The sequence below is a fragment of the Elephantulus edwardii genome, unplaced genomic scaffold (assembly GCF_000299155.1).
Source record: "Elephantulus edwardii isolate Elephantulus edwardi_28Jun2011 unplaced genomic scaffold, EleEdw1.0 scaffold00038, whole genome shotgun sequence".
Classification (NCBI taxonomy): Eukaryota; Metazoa; Chordata; class Mammalia; order Macroscelidea; family Macroscelididae; genus Elephantulus; species Elephantulus edwardii.
In genome coordinates, this window is record NW_006399788.1 from 15,485,486 (window position 1) to 15,496,085 (window position 10,600).

Below are 10,600 nucleotides of genomic sequence, written 5' to 3' on the forward strand. Positions count from 1 at the left end.
AGTAATCTGATTAATGTTTACCCTTAGACAGTTTTATGACCCATCCCCAGAGATAAAATAGGGAGTTCTGAAAAAATGGGAAATGGCCCCAGACCCTGTGACTATCCCCACTGGCCAATGTGTTGTTTTGTAGTTGAATGGAACCAAAGCTGACTCTCCAGTGGGTTTTCAGAGGTAGTTAATAGCATAGCATGAGACAACCCATCATTTTCCTGTGGGCTGGTGGATTCATACTGCACTTTGGATTGTAGCACAGCTTCTTACCACTAGGCCACCAGAGCTCCCTACTGGCCAATGTAGAATGGATAAACACCTTACTCTTCTCTTTGTTTGCTGCTGACACCAGTTGAGGCACATTCCAAGTGAGAAAATACTAAGGCAAAAGAGATGGTGTGAGGAAAATCTGGGGAACCTAGGGAATTATGGAGTCCCAAGGAACACTGGTACGGTTTGGTTCTCTTCCATTGTGGTTACTGATTTATCTTCATTGGCTTCCTTCTCTGAAGACAGACACTTCTTTGCTTCAAGTAATCTTTTCAGTGCCATCATCCACTGACTGACCTCAGACACATGGTGGGTCATGAGTGAGTGGAGGATGTTATCTGCTGCATCTCACCGAGAGCTGGAAAGCTCGTGCACCAGCAGAGCTATCCTCTTCTTTACTGGTGTTGATAGCTTCCCTCCAGCGCATTGTTCCTGCAGCAGTGCCAGGTGACGTGCCGGGCTCCCGTTGGTGCCATCACATGCCTACTTCTTCATGGGTCCACAGCAGTTCTCCAATGCCAGTTCCGAAGGTCTCAAGACATCCTCCAGGAAAGGTTCAGTCTCAATGTCTTGAAAATATGTGGGATTCACACTGGAAACAGGGTAATTCCCCACTAGTGGAGATCAAGGAGCCTTATTTGAAAGAAGAGGGCCCTTTGGAGAAGGCCCAGAATAGTCTCTGAGGTGGGGCCTCAGCTCCTTTTGGAAAGCCACCAACTGTCTTCTTTAAGAACTCAGAAGGGAAGATGGGCTTCATCTACTTTACATTTTTCAGTGACTTCCAACTTTTACCTCTAGGGGATCCATCCTGGGCGGAGGTGACTCTCTTGGTGAATGGTGTGTGCTTGGACCCTCCAGCCTGGGTCTACAGCCCATATGAGAAGTGCAGAGGATCGTCCCACCAGCGCTCCTTGTTGCCTGGCTGTCCCTGGACAGCTCCCAATTTATGGACTTTTGAATTGCTTTCAATTGTTGGCATTTATTAATAACGAGGCTCAAAAGACTCCTGTAGAGTTTTGCATGTAGTATGATATTTCATTTATCTAGGGCAGATATCCAGAAAAGCAGTTGCTGGCTCATGTAAGCATATGTTTAATTATAATAAGCTATTAAACTGCTTTTTAAAATGGTTATATTAGTTTGTACTTCCAGCAGCCAAGTGTTATTGTTGTTACGTGCCATCAAGTCACATACAACTCAGGGCGACCGTATGAACAACAGATCTGAACCTTGCCCTCTTCTGTGCCGCCCTCACCATCTCTGATACACCTGAGCCTGTTGTGACAGTCACTGTCAATCCATCTCCCTGAGGATCTTCCTCTCTTTTGCTGATACTCTACCTTAGCAAATACGATGTCCTTTTCCAAGGCCTAGCCATTCCTAACAACATGTCCAAAGTATGTGAGAGGAAGGATTGGCATCGTTGCGTCTAAGGAGGATTCTGGCTTCACATTCTTCTAAGAATACTTGTTTCTTCTCTAGGCAGTCCATTGGATATTCAGTACTCTTCTCCAACACTATAACTCAAAGCCATTGATTCTTCTTCTGTCATCCTTAGTTGTCATCCAACTTTCAGATGCATAGCAAGTAATTGAAAATACCATGGCTTGAATAAGGTGCATCTTGGTCTTTAACATCATTGCTCCTTAGAACTTTGGAGAAGTAACTGGCAGCAGATCTTCTCAGTGCAACACATCTTCTGATTTCTTGACTGCCTGTACCAGGGGTGTTGACTGTGGGTACAAGCAAGATAAAATCATTGAGAACTTCAGTTCCCCCCCTCCCCACTTATCATGATATATTGCCTATTGGCCCAGTGGTGAGGGTTTTTGTTTTCTTGAAATTGAAATGCAATTCATATGGAAGGCTACAGTCCTTGATCTTCTGTAGCAAATATTTAAAGTTGTCTTTTTCTTCTCCTCCTCCTCCTCATTCTTCTTCTTTTCTCTCTCTCTCCCTTCCCCCCTTCTTGTTGTGTACCGTAGAGTCGATCGAGTTGGATCTGACTGGAACTAGAGGAGATTGCCCCTCCTTCTCCAGCAGCACATCTGGTGGATTCAAACTGCATGCCTTGCCTTTGGGATTGCAGTGAGGCTTCTTGCCACTAGGCCACCAGAGCTCCGTCTTCTTCACTTTCACCAAGCAAGGTTGTGCCATCTTTCTAACACAAATTGTTGATTATTTGTCTCTGATCCTGATGTCACACTCCTCTTTATAAAGTCCAACTTCTTGAACAATTTGCTCAGCATGTAGATTGAATCATTTGCTCAGTGTATACACATTTCTTGATTTAAAACCTTGTATTAGGCTTTCATTTTTCTACATCTTCATCAGTGCTTAATATAGTTAGGTTTTGAATATTTATTTCTTTTCAGTTGTTTTTGTTTCTTAAATTAGCCATTCTAACCTATCAGAGATTTTAAGGATAATATTGGAAGCCGAGTGGCAGCCACTCCCTAAACAACTATGAACTTTGATAAATGTCGATGGTTGTAGAAAGGCTTCAGGCCTTTTGTTCATAGTGTCAACTATGAGTTCTGCTGGATTCAAAGGTAATCAACAACAACAACAATAGGATAGGGCAAGGTTCAGAACTTTTGTTCATAGAGTTACTATGAGTCATCATGGTTGACTACATGGTAACTAACAACAACAGTGGACAGAAAAAGGGGTCCCAGTAATGCATTGTGTTGTGCGTAGAGGTGCTAACTAAAAGGTCAGAGGTTCAAATCCACCAGCTGTTCCACAGGAAAAAGATGGCAGTTTCTTCTAGTAAAGATACACAGTCTCAGAAACCTGATGAAAGGCTGCTATGAGTCAGAACCAACTCGATAGCAGTGAGTTTGGGCTTTAGTTTTTTATGTAGCTGGTTAACACGTTTATCTACTAACTGGAAGGTGAGGTGTTCAAATCACCAGCTGCTCTGCAGAAGAGGAAAGGTTAGAAGAATGTCTGGTTTGGAGATATTAAGAGTCTGTGGCATATGGATACATGAAATGGTCCAAGAGCGCTCATAAAACTGAAGTTTGAGGGATTCCAGCACTTGTTTACTGTGGAGAAAGGTGACTGCAGAGGATGCTGAGGATAAGCAACGACAGAAGTCGGAGGGAGGTCAAAGTGCCTGATGGGAGCCAGAGAAGAATGGTCTCAGTAACAAAAGGCAGACCACAGTGCTGAATGCTGGTGAGCCATCAGGTACAACAGAGGATACAAATGCTCATTTACTATTTCAGAAGCCATTTGTAAACTTGGAAGGAGTTAGTTCAGTGGCCTCAAAAGAATCAATTCAACAGAGCCCAACAACAACGAAAAAGGGATAAAGAGTCCCTAGGTGGCACAAATAATTAACACTTGACCGTGCTTAACCAAAAAGTTGGCTGTTCAGGAGGAAAGGCTTCTAAAAATTTAGTTACAAAAAATCCTATGGCACATCTTTCCTCTCCAAGACACCTGGGACCACCATGAGTTGGAAGCCACTACTTAACAACAACCGGTAGAGGAGTGGAAGCCAGATTAGAAACATGGCGAAAGGAGTGGGAGAAGGGAGCCAGCTGATCATTTGCTCTGAGATTTGGCTTTAAAGAAGAGACAGCATAGTGACTGGAAGTAAGAGCAAGGATCTACAGAATTTAGAAATTAGGCCTTACCTCCTTTTTAATTCATTCAATGATTATGCATGGTCATAATGAGTCAGAATTTACTCTACAGCAGTAGGTTTGTAGGTTTGGATCGATGGATTAAGGAGCCCTGGTGACCCAATGGTTAAGCACTCAGCTGCGAACCAAAAGGCCTGCAATTTGCACCCACCAGCAGTTCTGTGGGAGAAGAGGCCTAGTGACATGCTCGCAGAGATTTCAGTTTAAGAACCTACTGGGCACTACAACCAGGAGAGGATAAAACAGATGAATGCGATGTTCGAAGAATCAAATCCCTATGCACATCCAAAAACTTCTCCAACAGGGTACAAAGGGAAGCCACAGACTGGGAAAAAGTATTTGGTAATGAATGACATGTTAGATAAGGGACTTATATCCAGAATTTATAAAATACTTGAGCACCACAACAAGATAAAGGTAAATAATCCAATTGAAAAATGGGCACAGGATATGAACAGACACTTCACCAAAGAAGATATTCAGATGGTTAACAAGCACATGAAGAAATGTTCAAAGTCCCTAGCTCTAAGAGAGATGCAAATCAAGACAACTATGAAATATCATCTCATCCCCATCAGAATAGCAAAATTTAACAGAACAGTAAGCAACAAATGTTGGCAAGGTTGTGGAGAAACTGGAAGCCTTATTCAAGCCTTATTGGTGGGAGTGTAAAATGGTGCAACCACTATGGAGGGCTGTATGGTGTTTTCTCAAAAAGTTGGAAAAAGAAATATCATTTGAGCCAGCAATTCTACTACTGGAATATATCTTAAAGAAACCGTAACTGTCACTCAAGCAGATATATGCACACTCATGTTTATTGCTGTTTTGTTCACAATAGCAAAGAGTTGGAAACAACCCAAGTGGCCATCAACAAATGAATGGATAGAGAAGTTGTGGTATATTCACACAATGGAATACTATGCTTCACTGAAAAATAAGGAACTAATGAAATATTATACAAAAGGGTGACCCTGGAGGACGTTATGCTGAGTGAAATATCTCAGTGACAAAAGGACAAATACTGCACAGAACCACTGTTATAAAACGGAACTGACATCAGGGTTGGGAGGAAACAAAGAAAAGAGGGGATAAATAATGTACACTATATTGAAACCGATGAGGGAGAGAACTGTTTGGGAGGAATACATGATTAGGTATTATCATCATGACAAGAGTCCAGAATGAAAGCTGCATAGTGGAGTGGACTGGGGTAAAGGGACTGTATAACAATGAAGGAGGTTTTTCTTTTTGTTTTTGGTTTTTTACTTTTCAAAGAGAAAAGCAAACTGGCGGTGAGGGGTGTTTAGGGAGGAAAGTATGCAACAATGAGTGACTGAAAATCCAAAGTCACTGTAAACTTTCATTAACATAATATTTTTTTTAAAAAACAAAAGAACCTACTGGGCAGGCCTATTCTGTCCCACAAGGTCACTGTGAGTTAGAACTGTGTCTACAGTACAAAACAGTAATTTCTGGAGAGACCACGAGTTGGAATTGATTAGGTAGAAACTAACAACACTATCAGGAGCTCTGATGGCCTAGTGGGTGAAAGTTTTGTTACTAACCCAGAAGCAGGGCATTCAAATCCACCAGCTGCTCCATGGGGGTGAGATAGGCAACCACTTTTCATGAGATTGACAGCCTCTGACAGCCCGCTGGAGGGTCAACTGTAAGTCAGTTCCAACTTCACAGTTCATACCAACAGCAGCACCAACAATATGCCATGTAGGGGTCAGCTCTACTCTGCAGTGTAGGAGGTAGAGTAGATTTAACAGTACTAGATTTGGTTTTCACTATGTGCCAAACCCCTGGACTGGTTGCTAAGGAAACAAAGATGAATATGATAAAAACCTAGATGACAAGCAACTAGCTGTGCACACAGTCCCAGACGCAGAAGACAGTTTTGTGAACTACATTAGGGAACAAGAGATTTCGTGCTCTTTTCCTCCTGTAGAAATTGTGAATTTTATCTTCAACTCTACAGGTTTTGAGATCATAAGTATTGGAGGTAGAAAGGAACTTAAAAACTGTCTTTATAAACCTTTTCATCAGAGATGAATCTAAAGTATGGTGGGTAGGGCATGTGTCCTTGGTGCACTTGAGGAGAAGTGTCACCAAGAAGTCTCTATTGACCAACAAGGTTTTCATCATCAACTCTGAGAGATGCCTGAGTCAGTTAAAACTCACACTGTTCTATCTTCGAGCCTTCTCAGGTCAGGGCAGATTAGGATCTTGCTCTGTTGAGTGTAGAAAGAGAAGAAATGGAAAAACAAACAAAAACCCCCAAACAAACAGCGACCATATAATAACAAAACCTTCTGATCATGTTGTTATGATGTTGAATCTCCTGTAACTCATAATGACCCTGTGTACAACAGCTCTGAATCCTGCTCTATCTTGAGCCAACCTCACTGTTTCTGACACATCCACCCTCATTATTCCAGTCAGTGAGTCAGTCCATCTCATCGGGGGTCTTCCCCTCCTGCGCTGTCCCTCCACCCTCCCAAGCATGATGTCCCTCTCTAGGGACCTGTCCCTCCTTACATGTCCAGAGTATGTTAGACGGAGCCCCAGAATCCTTGCCTCCAAGGAGCAGCCTGGTTTAACCCTTTCCAGGATGAATTTGTTTGTTCTCTGAGCAGTCCATGGTACCCTCAATACTCTTCTCCAGCACCACAGCTCAAAGACATCAATTCTCTTTCTATCATCCTTAGCCATTGTCTAGTTCTCTGATACATACCATTGTTGTTATGTGCTGTTGAGTTGCCTGCAACTCATAATGACCCTATATACAACAGCCCTAAACCCTGCTCTATCCTGTGCCATTTTATTGTCTCTGACACACTTACCTCCATTACGAGGGTCCATCCTCTCTTGCACTGTCCCTCCAACATAGACCAATTTTTATCAGTGATATCAACAGAAGTGCAGTTGTAATTGTTATGCAGTGGCACAATGCGTTAACTAAGGTTAGTGAACTTGCTTGTATTTTTGAGCGCAGGTTGTTCTGTGCCATCAAGTCAGCCCTGATTCAGAGTGACCCTGTGCTCAACAGAACAAAACCTTGCCTGACCCTGCCCCATCTTCACAATCTTTGTTGTGCTCAAATCCATTGTTGCAGCTACTGTGAATAAGGGTGGAGTTACCCAAAATATGGGCGTCAGATGTTTGGACAGGGAGACACTTCCAGTGGTTGCCTTGGGCGCTTTTTTCCGTAGACATGTGTCTGCTCTTCACCTCACAAATACAGGAATTTGAGCCTCAGGGAGTCCAAGCACACTGCTCACGGACACACAGCCCATAAACTGCAGACTCAAGGACAAAGTCCTTATCTTCTGTTTTTCCCCTTGAGGGATTTTTCCACTCCCTGTGCCAGATAATACACACAATTGTCAATTTCTGCATTTCTCAAAGCCTATATAGCTTAACCATTACTGCAAATGGTAATGTTAATGAATTCCATAAGTTGGTGTTTATTTTCCATATTCTGCCAATTAATTGTGGTTTGGGGGTAATCCACTCCAAGGCCCTGAATTATAAAGCGCAGTGTCAACTGTTTGCTGACGGTAATGTGTTCCACAACGTACACATTTTGCACCTAATATAGCTGAAATTTAGCTGAATGAGTCTCTTAATGCCCTTCCATTAAAAGTCAACGGCCCTGCATGGTTCTCTTATCGCATGGGTAGTGGTAGACACTGTGAAGTGGGTGGGAGGTATCCCAACAGGACCTAGAGAGGTGCGTGCCCTGGAGAGTGGTAAGGGCCAGGCTTGAAGCATCGTGTTACGTGATGGAAGAAATATTGGAGTGTTGTGTGTAGCAAGCTGCTCTTTCATTGTTATCTCAGCCAGACAGAATATTAAGAACGCATTGAGATTTCTAACCTTGACAAGCCCTTCAGCAACTTGGACTCTCTGCTCACTGTCTGAGGAATATCAGTTTCTTTTGCACTTCAAAGGCATTTCCCATCTAATCTAGAACTCTCCCAGCCAACAGAGCATCAAGGAGAAAAGGGGGGGGGGGAGTATTATCCATTGTCTAAAGCTTCCATTTTTTACACTCAAGACTTGTAGAAATCAATCCGATCTTCGAGGGTCTCTAGTGCCCTGATGCGTAAGGAGCTGAGCTGTTGTTGTTCTGTACCATTGAATCAGAACCAACACATACCTGACTTTCCTGCTGATTTTCATAGGCAGTTCATCACATGGGAGGAGATTGCCCATCCTTCTCTCGTCGAGGACCTGGTGGATTGGAAACACATGCCTTTGGGATTGCAGTGCAGTTGAGCTACTAACACAAAAGTCAGCAGTTCAAATCCACCAGCTGCTCTATGAGAGAAAGATGGGCTATCTCCTCCATGTGAGTTACAGCCCTGATAATCTGCTGGAGGGTCAGGTATGAGTTGGTTTTGACTCCAAAGCAATGAAGTGTTTGTTGTGTTTTGTTCTGAAGAGTGACTGACTTATTCTCATGAGCTCCAGGGAGGAAGAAACAGCAGAATCTTGCACAGCTCTTTCTAGCAGCGTGCCCTGGACAACTCTTATAATCATGTTTTGAACTGGAAAGCCCTTTTACATTCATATTGTTTTGTCATAGATTCAAAAGTCAAGTTAGAGAAATGAAACCTCATACACTGCATAAAATTGTGATGGTTCCTGTTTAGGGCATGTTTTCTCTAAGTCCTCAGTTTTCTTCGCTGTCAAACATGGGATTTGGACAGGCCCTTCTACCCTTTCCACCTCTGACAGTCAATGCTGTGTTCAGCTCTTCAGCAGGTGATGGAGTTCCACACTCTTCAAGGATCCCAGGGCTTTGACCCACAGAATCTCAGGCCTCTGCCCTAACCCTCCTGAAAATGAACACATTTCTTGGGTGATTCGGATGTGCATAATATTCCGAGAAGCTATGCTTTAGAAATCTAAGTAATTGTGTCTCTGTAGATACATTGTTCCACAGGAGAAAGATGGGCAATCTCCCCCTGTGCGATAAACTGCCGTTGAAAACCCGCTGGAGGATCAGCTATGTATGGGTCATTCCAACTCTAGGGTACACACCACCACCACCACCACCACCACCACCACACATTGTGTGTTCTCTCTCCCTAAGATTTTTAGGCCTCATTTTCTGATTAGCCTGTAGGTGTCAGCAGAGAGCCAATACTGATCTTAACTGAAGAGAGGTGGAAGGAGAAAGCTTTCCCCATTTCCCCTCCAACTACAAGACTCTAAGCTTAGTGAAGCTACAGGGAAATGACCTACCAAATGCATTTTGAAGATGTCCACACTGCAGATTCTTCAGTGTCTGTCCTTTGAGAAAAGAGCTGGACACTAGGGACTCTCTTGTTGGAGGAATTAGCCTCCCATGAAATGATTAAAAAAACCAATAATGCTGTATTTATTTGCAGATTCACTTAAGTCTGTGATTTATGTTGCCACTCCAACAATGCAATATAGTGAAGTAAAATCTATTTATAATTGCCAATCAATTTCCTATCACTTTAAATCATAATGGCAACTGTTCCAGTAAGTCAAAGGCCAACGTCTTCCATGCTAGTAGAAAAAAAACTGTTTATTTGTATAGCCTGTTAGAATTTATGTAACAATTCAGTTTAATTTCAAAACAAAGTAAGCCTCATATAAAAAGGTTTATAGCATATCCCAGCTTGCAAATGATGACCCAGAAGCCCAGAGGTTCATACAGTAAACCATGGAACTAAGACTTGAATCCAGGTCTTCTAAATACATACACTATAGTCTATTTCTTTTACCAAATGGTCTCCCTGAATCGTGTTAGATGGAGAGGATATTGAGATTGTTAATGATTTCAGCTTGCTTGGTTCCACAATCAACGCTCTTGGCACCAGCAGTCAGGAGATCAAATGATGAATTGCGTTGGGAAAAATCTGCCGTCAGGGACCTGTCCAGAGTAGTGAGGAGCAACGACGTCAGTCTGGAGACTAAGTTGCACCTGATCCAGGCCAAGATCTTCCCAATTACTTGCTGGATAATGACAAAGGAAGACAGAAGAAGGATCAATTCCTTTGAGGTGTGGTGCTAGAGAGGGGTATTGAACATCCCATGGGCACAACCAGGTCTGTCCTGGAGAGTGTGAAACCAAATTGTTCCTTGGAAGCAAAGATTCTGAAGCGCTGTCTCACATATTTTGGGCATGTTTCCAGGAGGGAGGCTAGTAGTTAGAGAAGGCCATAATGCTTGGAAAGGTGGAGGGACAGCATAGGAGAACCCACCCCTGGAGGAGGTGTGCTGAAGACAGTGAGATTGGCAAAAGAAGATGGAGGGAGTACACAGAGGCACTATACCAAAAAGAATTGACTGACACAGAAGCATTTCATGAAACAACATATGATCAAGAGACTATGGTAACGAAGAGAAAGTTCAAACTGCTCTGACGAAATTGGCAAAAAATAAGGCCCCAGGAACTGATGGCATTCAATTTACATATTTCAGCAAACAGATGCTGTCCTGGATACACTCACCAGGTTATGCCAAGAAATCTGGAGGATTACTCTCTGGCCAGCTGACTAGAAGAGCTCTGTATTTATTCTCATTAGAAAAAAAAAGGTGACCTAACAGAGTGTGGAAATTTTTGAAAGATATCACTAATATCACACACAAGCAAAATCCTGCTGAAGACTATCCAGAAACGACTGGAAAGT

General features: G+C 42.8%; 1 pseudogene; it reads right to left on the reverse strand.

The window, feature by feature from the left end:
• Positions 1-420: 420 nt before the first annotated feature.
• On the reverse strand, positions 421-6,778 carry LOC102854906 (annotated as a pseudogene).
• Positions 6,779-10,600: the final 3,822 nt, after the last annotated feature.